We start from the raw sequence: 13,307 nt of genomic DNA on the forward strand, positions 1-13,307 counted from the left end.
GAGATTGAAGAGCTCAGTTGGAGAATAAATCTGTCATATATATAGGCAAAGACAGTTTCAAACAGTGAAAGGCTTATGAAGGAGGTTACTTTTTTATAGAGAACATGCTGTAAGTAATCTTCATCTGCATGCACCTTCAGCTGTTGTATCACCTTGGATTTTTATGAAAGCTTAAAATGGCTAGATATCAACTCCATATCTAAGTTAGTATGTTAGTAATTACATATGATTCTCTATAAAGTCCAAGAATTTTAGCTGTGTGACTAAAATTTCATATACATAGGCTACATTCCTATGTGCAATTCCTTGAGAGTAATTCCTATTGAACTCACTGGGACTATTTTTGAGTAGATATGCACAGACATACATTGTGTATGTGTTTAGTTTCAAAACCTTACAGGACCTGATGCTGCATAGATATCCCTTGCCAGCCAGAAATATTTTATTTGATAAGGAAAGCAAACACATTATTTTGATAAAGTCCCACTGAATTGGGATATAAACGTGCCTGTGAAAGATTACCTTCCAGCTTATGATATATACCCAACTTGTGATTACTGATACACAGGCTGAGCTATCGATATAATATATAATGCAGAGAGAGAGAGAGAGAGATTTGCAAATTAATATTTACTTGCCATCAATTTTACTCCTCAAGGAAATTATTGCTCTCTGCATAGCACCACAAAATATGAGGAAAAGGGAAAACAGATGGGAAACAAATGCTAACAGTAAGAAAATGCACCGGCAAATTTGGATTTAACTAGGAAATTTAAAGTGACAAATATTTCACTTTTCAAAACTCAACTTTTGTAAGATTAACATGTGAGTTTGACCAGGATTGTGAACATCGACAATTAGTGCTAACGAAACACTTCATCAGTCCTACTAATAGGAAGAACCTACAGAAAAATAAAAAAAGATTAATGCACTTCAACACCTCATGCATAGAAATGATTTTTCAGAGCACTGCAAAGATTCATTTATTTGCAGGATAACACAATCATTTGGTGATGCTTCCTGGATGTCTGGAGTTGAAAATAATTTGTTTTGTTCATAAGCTTGTTGCATGAAACTAGATATCATCACAGTTATTTCATGCAGGCACCCAAGGGAAAAGTTTACCTCTTTCCATATTCTTTTGCAGAAACACTGCATAATTTTTTTGTGTAGCATGAGTGAGCTGAAAAGGCACATTTTCAACCTCTAGATCTGTAGTATGTCAACCAACACATACACTTCTTTTAGTAATTATATTGACTGAATTTCTTACATTATGCAAAGCTTCATGGTTACTAACGATATGAGTAATGCTTATACCACATTTTGAAGTGGAATGAAACCATAGGTTAGTACTGGCATGGATGATTTGCTGTAGCAATTACTGATTTGATTGTGTGACCTTATACTTTTAAAGCTTTGTTTCTGTAAGCCTATAAGCTTCAGATCATCAGCCAAAGTTGTCTGTGGAGCTTAGGTGATTTATAACAGCTGAATAGCTGGTTCTTTTATTCTGTACAGGGCAAACATTGTTTGATAGGAAAGCTACTCTACAAGTCATTTTGCTCATCGAAATGAATCTGCCTGAACTACTGAAATAGTCACACAGTGCACACTTCTGGTCCTTGATAACTTGCACATAATCACGTCCTCAGGGTGGACTATGACCTCTGCAGTCAGCATGCTTTGCCAAAATTCAAAGCAAACGGGTAGAAAAACAATTTGCTTCAATATCTGCAGAAGCAGCCGGTTTGAGTGGCAACTTGGTCTTTCAGTGAGTTTTTGTGACCCCTGGATGAGTGGAAAGTTGTGCATGAATAAGCAGGCAAGTCCCAGCAAGGCAGATGTTGCACTCAGTGACCTTCACTTGCTGGAGCTGATAATAAGTTTGGCTGTCATTCACTGCCCTTTTGAGGGTTTCACACAGAGGATCAATGCCAAGGAGGCACATTTGATCCTATAGGCCCTGCCAGAAATTAGGTTTGGATTTAGATTTTCTGGCACTAATCCGACCCTAGTTTGACAACAAAGGATCTGTTGTAATAACATGTGCAGAAGGCATATCTCTCATATGCTTGTTTCCTCAAAGGGACAAGATGGTCATGTCCTTGACTACCTTTCATTCACTACATAAATGTGAAGGTAAACAGGTATATAATATGTTATATAATGCATAAAATGATTAATGTTTGTGACCTTTTTTAATTAAAAAGTCAGCAAATACACAGAGATGTCACTAAAATCCTGATCTGTTTTTCAGTGGCTACTCTTAGCTTCCCAGCTCATTGTCAGCAATGCTCCTGGGGTAGTGATTACTCTGCCACACAACCTAAGTATGTCAGTTATCTTTATATGCAGTACAAAGTCTTTGAGAGAGAATGACATCCTAGCCAACTGTTTCTGTATGTTTTTCTAAAGTTTCATCCCTTCATTAATGTTTTAAAATCAGGGGGAGTCAACATGGCACCTTCCAGATTCTATAGACTACAATTCCCGTTATTCCTAACCCTTGTCCATGTTAGCCAAGGATGATGGGATTTATAATCCAAAACATCTGGAGGGCATTATATTGTCTACTCATGTTTTGAACTCTGCGTAGTCCTTTTTCTCAAGAATACACCATAAAGCACCCTTTGCTTCTGACTTCTTTAATCACTCACACCTACCTGGCCGGAACGACTTAGCCTCTTGTCCTTTCTCCCTGCCGCATTCACATAGCCTGGTAAATAATAATATTCCACCAGCTAAGCAGTTTTATCCGCCTTATTTACAGAAAATTTAGCATTAACTTAAGAATGCACCCACTACCCTTCATATACCTGGAGGAATTTTGAAAGTCTTGAAATTCCACAGAAGTTTTGGCCAACAAAAATCCCCTAGATTTGCCTTTGAATATCACTTTGGGTGAAATTCAGTGAAAAATCTCATTGTTTTTGGAAAAGTCTTCTTTACCATCCCTAGTCATAAGTAATGCACATAGGTGCAATTCTCTGTATGCCGAAGTCTGTTGAGAAGGTGTTTGAATTCAGCTACAGCTGAGAGCTACCTCTAGTTTTTAAAGGAAAAGCAATAAACTGGCAGCCAGACAATAAACAGATCTTTTGTGAGTTCAAAAAGGAGTGAATAGTATCTGGAGGCTGATGCAAGCAAGGTCTGCATTCCGGCACTGTTCATTGATTGAGCTCTCAGATGTCTGCTCTGAAGTTCACTAGGGCTTGCATAAGACATGGATCTGCCTTGCAGCCATTTCAAAGTTCAGTTAAAGGAGGGGGAAAAACTATGTTGTGGTTTTAAGTCAGCAGGGGAAAACCGATACATGGAAGGCAAAGAATGAAAAACTAGTGGTGGATGATAACAAAAGAAAACCCTCCATTACCTGAACGTGCATCCTACAACAACTGCAGGACAAGTGGTTCTTGTGGTGTGGAGAAAGTAGTGCTTTGTGGGGCTTCATTGAGAAATGTTGGGACAGGGAAGGACAGGGCTTTATACTTCAAAAACAAAACAAAAAACCCTCCTTACCCCTTCTCCACCCACATGGCCAGCATCATAACTATAGTGGCCTTCCTCACCACTCTAGGTGCCCATTTATCACAACACACAGGCAATAGACAAGATATTTGGTTCAGGGATCTACAACCCCCAAGTCCTAGCAGAATGAAATAATTTCAGTTGCCATGCATTCTAATTCCATATGTGATAGGGAGAGGCTGTCAACAGCTAATCACTGTGAGCAGTAATCCTTGATAGCTAGACTAGTGCTGCTGTGTAGCCTGATGTAGTCACTCTGGGATGATTCAGCCATTGAGTAGGCACAACAGTACAAGCCTCTGGGGACTCTACTACTTCAGGCATGTACTAGGGAGAATCATCTGTTCGAAAGTGTCTTTGCATTAACAATTCCTTCTGCATACAAAAGTGACCAGTCACGTGAAAGGCATGTCAAATAAGCTTTCTTCCTGACATGCCAGCTTTGTACGCGCAAAGAGAGATTTTGACATAGAACAACTTCCTAACATCTAAGCCCCAACTTTTATGAATTTCTTTTATGAATTTCTTGAACATTTGAATTACCTTGAATTATAGCCACTTCTCATAGTAATTTTGTCCTTAGGTGCATTAGTATAAACTGGCATACACTGCATCAAAAGTTAAGTACTGTATGTACATATGTGTTTACATACATACTGTAAACTGGAATTGTAAATAGGAAAGCTGTATTCAGTGCTATTTTTCTAGAAAAAAGGTGCCAGAACTTACCCCAAATGCATCCATTCTCTTATAATGGCAATGGCACCCACCTGAGAAGTTCCCAAATTGAGTTCCTGTGAGTTCTGGTTGGAAAGAAGCCCTGGCTATATTGAAATGGTTTTTAACATGTTTTGAATATCTTTTTATTGTTTCATCGCTTGTTGCTGCCCTGGGTTCCTTTGGGAGGAAGAGATAGATATAAACGTAATAGACAAATGAACAATAAAATACATAGGGGCAGACTTTTTCTTCCTGTGGAGAAAACCATCAAGTCCAGTAATTTCCTGGGGAATTTACTGTATGCATTCAAAGTACATGGCGGCAAAGGTTCTGGGCAGCTAGATTAACATTGTTTTAAAAGACCAAAATACAGCTTGCAGGAATAGAGGAGGCAACGATGCAGCTCTTAGATTCTGAAGTGTACTCATGATTCAATCTAATAAGGTGACTGAGGATATGACTTGGTTAGAATGTTCCCCATTCTTTCCTTTAATCAGATGAGTCCACTCCTGTGTGAAATACTATTGCTGGGATAGGGGAGCCCTCACCCAACATTCTTGAGGGAGCAAGCATGGTGAGCCTGTCCCTAGAAGCCACTGGATGAAGAACCTTTTAAGAGGTGAATCGAGTTATTCCTTTGGAGGATCCGGAGAGGTGGGAACAGGCATCCAAGTTGAATTGTTCATTGGAGGGGGAACATCTCCGCATACTTCCCTTCAGTAGCGTCTTGCTAATATATTTTGTATACCATAATTTTACAAGCATGGATGCAATGGTGATAGGTTGACCTTCCCTTCACCACTGAAAAAACTGGGCTTCTAGAGGGTATGCATCCTGAGGTCCCAATTCCTGCTTCCCAGCAAACATTTTGGCACCACAGACCCTCCTTAAGTATTGTAAAAATTGTCAACCTCCCTGCATTTTTGTTTTGGTTTGCCAAAAATACTAATGTGAAAACATCAGTGATTAAGGAATAAAACTATTTGAAATAAGAGCTAGCACTAATGAAGATGATGATTCAGCTGGAAATGAATTTTTCTTCACTGGATTCCAAGCAAAATGTTCTTTAAAATGAGGAAATGAATGATATCCTTATTTTCTCTCTCCATCCCAGATGTTTTGAATAAAATGGGGATGAACAGTTCTGGCAAGTATAGAAAATGGTTGCATGGACTATTGTGTTATTAATTCCATATCCCACAAGAGACTATCAGACAGTGTTTAATTACTACTTTCCTGGACTCAGAAGGCATGAGATTAAGATAAAGCAAACAGATTACTTTTCAGAGTAAGGTCCTAAAGCAAACATTTTAAATGGTAAACTACAGTGGGAAAAGGTTCGTGTCTATGATATTTAATTTAGTTGAAAAGGAAACACTTTTTTTATACAGTGGATAAAAGTTTGTCAAACATTGTGAATAAATTGAATTGATGGTGCCTGCAGAATTTGGTAGCACCGATACTAAAATAAAATGAAGTTATAAAAATGCAAGCATGAGTATATTAAGACTGGAGTATATTAATACATGATAGTATTAAGTACTCAATCATTTATGGCAGAAATACATCTGACATGTTAAAAAACTTATGTCATTTCCCAACATTTCCTAACTTTGTAGGGCTGTGGGAAGGGCTATCTAGCTAGAATAAAAATAACGGGGTTGTGTGAACTGGTGGCATCTGCTCTCACATGGCAGGGCAGTCCATGTGCACACTACACCACCCACCCCCAAAGGAAGCCTGAAAGCATCAGTTTGTTCATATATGAGGCATGAATACCCTCAAGCGTTTTGGCTAAGTAAGGTCATAACTTGAATAATCATTGTTAGGTATATTGGGGTCATGAGCCTCTCCCCTCCCTCCACTTCAGTCATGTTAATCACGGTGAATATCTTAGGTGTAAAAGGAGTCCATGCAATAGCAATGTACCATATCCTGATATAACCAGCTGCAGCGTCCCTTCCTTTGTCACCGTGATAAAGGATGTGTCAAGCATCACAAGCATCTCCCCTTTCCTTACATACGATTTTGCAATTAGGATCCCACTGTATTATATTCAGAGTTCAGCAACTGTTAAATGTGCTATGCCAGCATCACACTAACTACTATATCAGTCATGTTAGATGACCCCCTTGAAAATTGCTGCCAAAAGTTTATGTGTCAGAAATCACTTTCCAAAATGCTTATGAAGTGAAGAATTTTTCACAGCCCTTTAGACATGGAGAACTGTCACTCAATGCAACCAAGCGGAGCAGTTTATATTCGAAGACATGCAATTCAAAAGCCTTGCTTGGACAATTGCTACCTGTCATCTGTCAGCCATTGCGTACCATGTTTAGGCAGATGTTAACCCTAATATAGTAAAATAACCCCTGGAAATCACTACAAGAGATCCAATGAGTGCCTCTGCTTTATTTTCAATATGGATGATCCATAAAGGTTGTAGTCCAACGTAATTGCTCTCAAATTCCATCTATTGTGAAATTAAAACTTCCTGTAAAATCTAGACCTCCATTTGTTCTGTATTTTATATAGGATTCATTTTTACTTGAACATTTATCCTGTTCCCAGAACACATCGTTAAGTGAGATGGCTCTATGAATCCCACCCCGTGCCTCTAAATATCCTGGTAGGTGCATGTATACTGGAAAACGTGTGTGTGTTGGCTGTATAATGAAATTCCACACAGTAATTCATAAATGGAATAGGTTTTTTCAGACAGAATTTTGTAGCACATGAAGCCACCTTGTGTGTTAGAATACAGATAATGTGCACGTTCCCATATTAAATCAGGTCCCATGCAATGAACCCTGATGTTCTTGAAGATACATATTTTTAGAATACTATATCTATTCCAGATATAGCTGTAGATCCTTATTACCATTTATGTGGATGCGGTGGCTGAAATTTCTGTCATTCAAATTGTTCACTAATCATCCAAACAGCACAGACTTATGAATCTTGCTGATTGGTCTTATTCACTGACCTGTGAGTTCAGTCAATTATGAGATGAATTACTTCATATGAGTAAAGTAAAACTTGTAGGGATTTTATATCATTAAATCCAGCAGAGTAAGTTAGATATAAATTAGGTAAATCAGCTGGTTAGTTCACAGTCACAATACGCTTTTGAAGAATAATTTTTCCTTTTGAAGAAGATTACAGGACAAGCTACCAGCAGGACTTTCACTTCGAATGGGATTGCTCTTCAAGCATACAAGCTACTTAACTCCTGAAAATGCAGGTTCAGCTTCATGCAAAATTAAATATCAATAGGGCAATAGCACCAAGGAAGTTGGCTTTGTGGGCAAGTAAGCAAATGGAAAAAGGTTCAGGTCAGGTAAACGTTCTAAAATGGTTATTTATATAGCACAGTAAAAGTATCTGACATTTCAGGAAACCTCTGTTCAAGGAAGATCGCTTCCCTAAACAGTTGGAAAACAAATACAGATGTCATGAATTGGCTGTTATCTTGGATAACATTTTCTATGAGATAAGCAAACACCACTGTGCGAAAGCTTCACCATTATGTTAAGGAAGCAATAACATCAGCACAGCAACCCCAAACTCAATGGCATAGAGCTTATTAATGCAGCCAGTATAACGTACTTCTTTAGGTTTTTTTATTGGAAACATTTATTTAAAACTTTTGAAGACAGGGGTGATTATTTGATTTCCATGGTCTCCTTGAAAATGCTTGACAGCGACACCAGTAACCATAGCACAGCATGTGAATTTATTCCCTAGCCAATGCCTACTAAGATTTACAAGACTTAAGTTTAATCATGAAACCATCAAGACAATCCTACAAATTAAAGGATTATCTGAGCTACTGTTTTAACTATGACTCTGGGTACTTGTTATGTTGTCCCCATATTTTTAAAACCAAGTTTTAGTGAACTGTGACTATGATGTTCCTAGTATTTTACAATATTCTTAGCTGTGGGGGAATGTGCACTTTTTATTCATAATGTTAGAATCCTTTTGTGTCATTTAAAATGCTGCGGCTGTTATTATAGGAAATATAAATACTGCAATGAAACTTTTTGGTATATAAAAAGTACAGTATTATACTAAGGTTCTTGGTAGTACTAGGGTTCTCAAATGTTCAGGCTTGTAGAAACCAACAAGATTCTAATAGGAATTCTAATAGTGAAATTATATATTGATGCTACAAAGGATAGTGGAGAGTGTTTAAAACTTAAAAATTGAAATCTGACTTAAATGTATTTAAAGCTTTTTTTGATAGATTTTTCTTTTTCTTTTTTACTGTAGCAGCAGGTAATGAGTTTTATCCAACTCTGATTTTAAATATATTACCAAAATGTTTCTAAATGTAGTTTTCTGCCCTGTTAAATGCTGAGGACTCAGACTTGGGTGTTAGTGTTGTTCCATATAAAAACACCTCCATGTCCTAAACATTCAGAGAGCATCAACTGGTCTCTTAATAAATAAATGTGTTATCAGTGTCATCAGTGTACAAAGGTATCTTTGTTGATTCACTCTGTATTTTTAATCTATAATGCAATTATGAAAGTGTTATGTACTGAAGTTCTCACCCTGGGCCAGCAGGGGGATACTGTAGATAGTTTTCACTCAGGTCCACATATGCAAATAAGGGATTGAAAGTGATGTTCAGTGATTGGATATTTACAGAAAGTGGTTACTGTTGCATTGTAGTGGAGCTCTATATATGCAGGCTGGCTGAACCCTTCAGTTCAGTTCTGTTCTGGCCTGTGAATAAACAAGAGCTGTTTGAAGAATCGCTGTGTCGTCTGATATGTTCACGCACAACTTAACAGAAAGTGTGCAAACAAGAAGAAATTTCTGCGCTATAGACTGATCCTTTTTAAAAGTGAAAGTTAAATTTATTAAAAACCATACATTAATGGCCTGAAGGCATTTAATTATTGGAGAAGCAATAAAACCTCTATAGAGACATTTCTTTACATTATTACTGCCACATCTCATTTTAGCAGATAAGCTATTTTGTGCAGTTTTCTTGCCTTCCCCCCTTTTTTTGAATGACAAGAACGTTCGCCTAAAAAGAAAGACAATGGAACTGGAGTAGCGGAGAGAGTGAGACAGACTGGAAAGTTATTTTCTTCATAAAAACCCATTGAATTGTTTATTCTGAAGGGTAGCATTTTTAGGGGAGGGACTCAGGTCACTGCTAGTGCAGATTCTATGCATGCAGAAGGTTTCAGGTTCTGTCTCTGGGTTCTTCTAGTTAGGGCTATAAAGGCCCTAGAGAGTTAGTGTGCACCATTACAAACAATACAGAACTAGTTAAGCTAGGGTTACCAGACGTCCCCAGTTCCCAGGGACAGTCCCCAGATTTGCAAATCTGTCCCCAGGAAACGTGGCAGCGGCAGTCTCAGCAGCTCGGAGCGCAATTGGCTCTGGCTGGCTTCAGGAGCTGTTTGCTGCTTGCTGCCAATGTCACTGCCAAAGGGGAACTGAGGATGTTCGGTGGCACAGATCTCCTGCCCCCTTTGTTTTGACAGATTGGGGAGGCTTGGGAGGCTCAAGCAGGTGGGCGTTGCTCAGTTTTTTAAAAAAACTCTGCGCATTTATGTTTCACAGGGTGTGAAAGAAGGGCTTTGCACCTTGCCTGGCAGACAAACCACGTTCCTTGTGCCCCTCCTGGGCAACGGCCACCCGCCTGTCACAAGTATTTATGTTTTACAGAGTGCGAAAGAAGGGCTTTGCACCTTTATACAATATGCATGTGTGCTTGGGCCCAGGGCCTTTTGCCTCAACATCTACGCTACTGACTCCCTGTTGCTATTCAGCTTAAAAAAAAAAAAGAAGAAGAAGAAGAAGAAGAAGGAAAAGACAAAGAAAGTATCCTCGGATTCATTGAAAAAAAATCTGGTAACCATAAGTTAAGCTAATTGTTCCAGTAACTGGTATAAGGTAGTTTGTTCTGTGGCTATATTTTAAAGGCAGCTTGGTACTTGAAATAGCATATTTGGAACATTCAGTATGTAATTAAGGCAAGGAAGGAAAAAAGAAAGAAGAAATCCTCCATAGTGCTGAAGGAGCAGGAATTTTATAAACTGCCCTGCTAGCTGAACTGTTGCTTGTGACGTTTCTTAATGCTATATTTCAAATGCTATTAGAAGCTTCTCTTCCTTCGACTGAATGATCCCTGAGCCCCCTGAAAATGGAAACTAAGCATGCTTGAATTGTTTTTGGTCTATTACAGCAGACATGGCACAAATGAAACTGACTTCCAAAGTATGATTTGTGCAGCGCTATATAACATGCACGCATAGGAAATTTATAGCATGCCACGAACTGCTTAACACTCAGCACTCAAACGACTCTCTTTCCACCGCATGCTCTAATAACTGGAGATTTAATACAGAACCTAATATTTGGACAGTTATTAACATTGTTTTCCTTCTGTTTTACTGCCTTCTTGTAAACAGCAGCTTATTTAAATATAGTAGTAGATCCACGGGTATACAATATTCAATTGCTGCCCCCAAGACAGGCGCTGGAGATCAAAAAGAAAATATACTGTATCTGAACTACAACAATGAAGCACTCACTTTTTACATAAAATAAAAAGGAGTGGAAGGGAGAGATCTAAACAGGCTATTGATCTTATATATTTCTTCTATGTCATTTGGGAAAGCATTTCATTCTTATATTAATAAATAAAAGACAAAAATGCATGGAAGATATGAGATCTTTTTCACAGTGACACCTTAAGGCATTGAGTGACTGAATCTGCCGAACAAGCTGGTGAACTGTCACAGTTAGTTTGGTGGAGCTGAGGCAGCAGTTAGAGCATCCTTCTAAGCACTTGTTTTATGACTGTATTCAGGTAGTCAGTTTCTTTTATGTGGTTTTTGTATAGCACCACATTTCCGAGGAAAATTTGCTTCTCTCTTGCCTTTTTGAAGGATTATTTTATCTTAGGGCTCAGCAAGATGGCACCCACAGATACCAGTATGCCCATCACTACCTCCTATGCAAATATTCCTGCTTTTACTGGCTCTCTAGTTTGGACCCCCACCCCATTAAACATGCCCACATTTCATGAGTTGCTAGGATTCTGAAGAGAGGAGCTTTTCTCTGTGAGTGAGTGCAGTTGTGGCCAATTTAGCTGTCACATTCACACCGTTGTTGTGGCTCGCTCTCTTTTTCTGCTCTTTCAGGTATAGTATCCATTTTATGTTATGCCATATGGGTATGGCAGCCATTTTGTGACTGGCATCCACACAACTTCCTAAAAATCCAAATGTGTCCAGTGGTCCAAAAATGTTTAGAAATAATCCTTGCTTTGTTGTAGGGGAAACACCTTAAGACTTCATATTCAAGGAAACATTGAATGGGTCATTGTGTCTGTTTGTTAACCAGAAGGTTGGTGGTTTGAGCCCATTCAGGGATGGCTGTGGGCAGGATTAGATGTGGACTAGATGACTCTTGAGGTACCTTACAACTCCTCAATACTATGATTCTATGAATCTCAGATCTACACCAATGAATTTGATAAGAGCAGGCAGAAGGGCATGACAGACATGAACCTGATGATTCCAAAACTTGAGGGGAAGGATGAACTGAGCTATGTCATTACCCCCCCCCCCAAGAGTTTGACTACTTCTATCTTACTTCCATCAGAGGGCAGAACTGCCTCAGACGGTCTCCTGAAGAGTCAGGCACCATTGATTATTAGGACCCCTGCAGCTGAGACAGTGGTGTCCTTGTGAGCTTTGGCTTTCTATCACTTGTTCTGTTGAATGGACAGTTGATTATGTAGGAGGCAAGTGTGCAGTACATCTCAATATAATTTGTGTGCAATGATTTCTTGGGCAGAAAAGAGAGGACAACAACAAGGGAACAGATATGCTTAAATCGCACTCAGTCTCCCTTTCAGCTATGCTGACAGGATATTTTGTTCCTTTCAGTCTCTGAATCCCTACTGTTGTATGTGACCAACAACCATATTATTTTTCATGAAGTTTTTCTCTGCTCCAGTGACACCGAGTCTGGCTGCAACAGCTGTAGCATAGGGAATGATTGTCACAGCATAGCCTGTTAACGATGAGTGTTTGTTCCAGGTCATGTGAAGCAGAGATTTGGATTCTTGCCAGTGGCTGTGGAAAGGCAGCATTTATTGGTTGGATAAATGTTTAGGACATAGGGGTGTCACAGGGTGTGTCACAGCAGGCTGCCCTATGCAAGGAACAAATTGTACTTGCCTCCCCAAGGTAGCTGGAAGAAACCAAAGACAGCTCAGCTACTGGGCTTACTCTTATTCTTTGTCTGTGAGCAGGCATCTTTTAATGGCTCAGAGACAGTAAACAACAGGGAAGTTAAAAATCGCAGGGTGGGGGGCATAGGTGGCTTCCCTCTGGTGCTATAAATATAAATTAGGATAACATAAATGGTATGCTTTATCTGTGTGCACAGAACAGGTATCTTTAAGGGGGAAATCCAGTTAGGAATATTCCATTAGCCTATATTTTTAATTGAACCAACCTAATTTGTACTTCCAGAACTGTTATGCAGATTAGAAAGAGTCATCATTTGCTTTTTGCACTTTTCTGAATGTTGTCATGCATTTCTTGGTTTAAAAATGTAAAAAAAAAAAGAGTTTAAAGCACATAGAAAGCACATTAAAGTACATATAAAATATTTATTTTATTTATTTTATGAATATATTGAGTAAAAACACAAATGTGTATTTATCTCATTTAAGAGAAATATTCTCTTTCTCTAAGTAATCCAACAGAACTACAAATGGGTTCAAGGGGATTATATACTCTGTGTCACAGATAATCCTGGGGACCCAGATTCCTCAGAGTTTAGGGCTGCTGCTACTCCTTGCTTTCTTTTCTGTTTTCCTGTCAGATTAGAGAAGCCCTGCTCATCATAGGAAGTAGTGTAGCAGTGAGAGGATAAGTAACCCAGCCAACCACTCCCTGCCAGTTTCTTTATCTTATGGCAAGAGGCAACCCCTCTTTTCTTCAAATCTCTTATTTCCATGAAGAGAAGAGCTTTTGCAACACCTTACCAGTCCCACCATTACCCACTTGCTG

The sequence above is a fragment of the Podarcis bocagei genome, assembly GCF_964188305.1.
Source record: "Podarcis bocagei genome assembly, chromosome: 6".
Taxonomy (NCBI): Eukaryota; Metazoa; Chordata; class Lepidosauria; order Squamata; family Lacertidae; genus Podarcis; species Podarcis bocagei.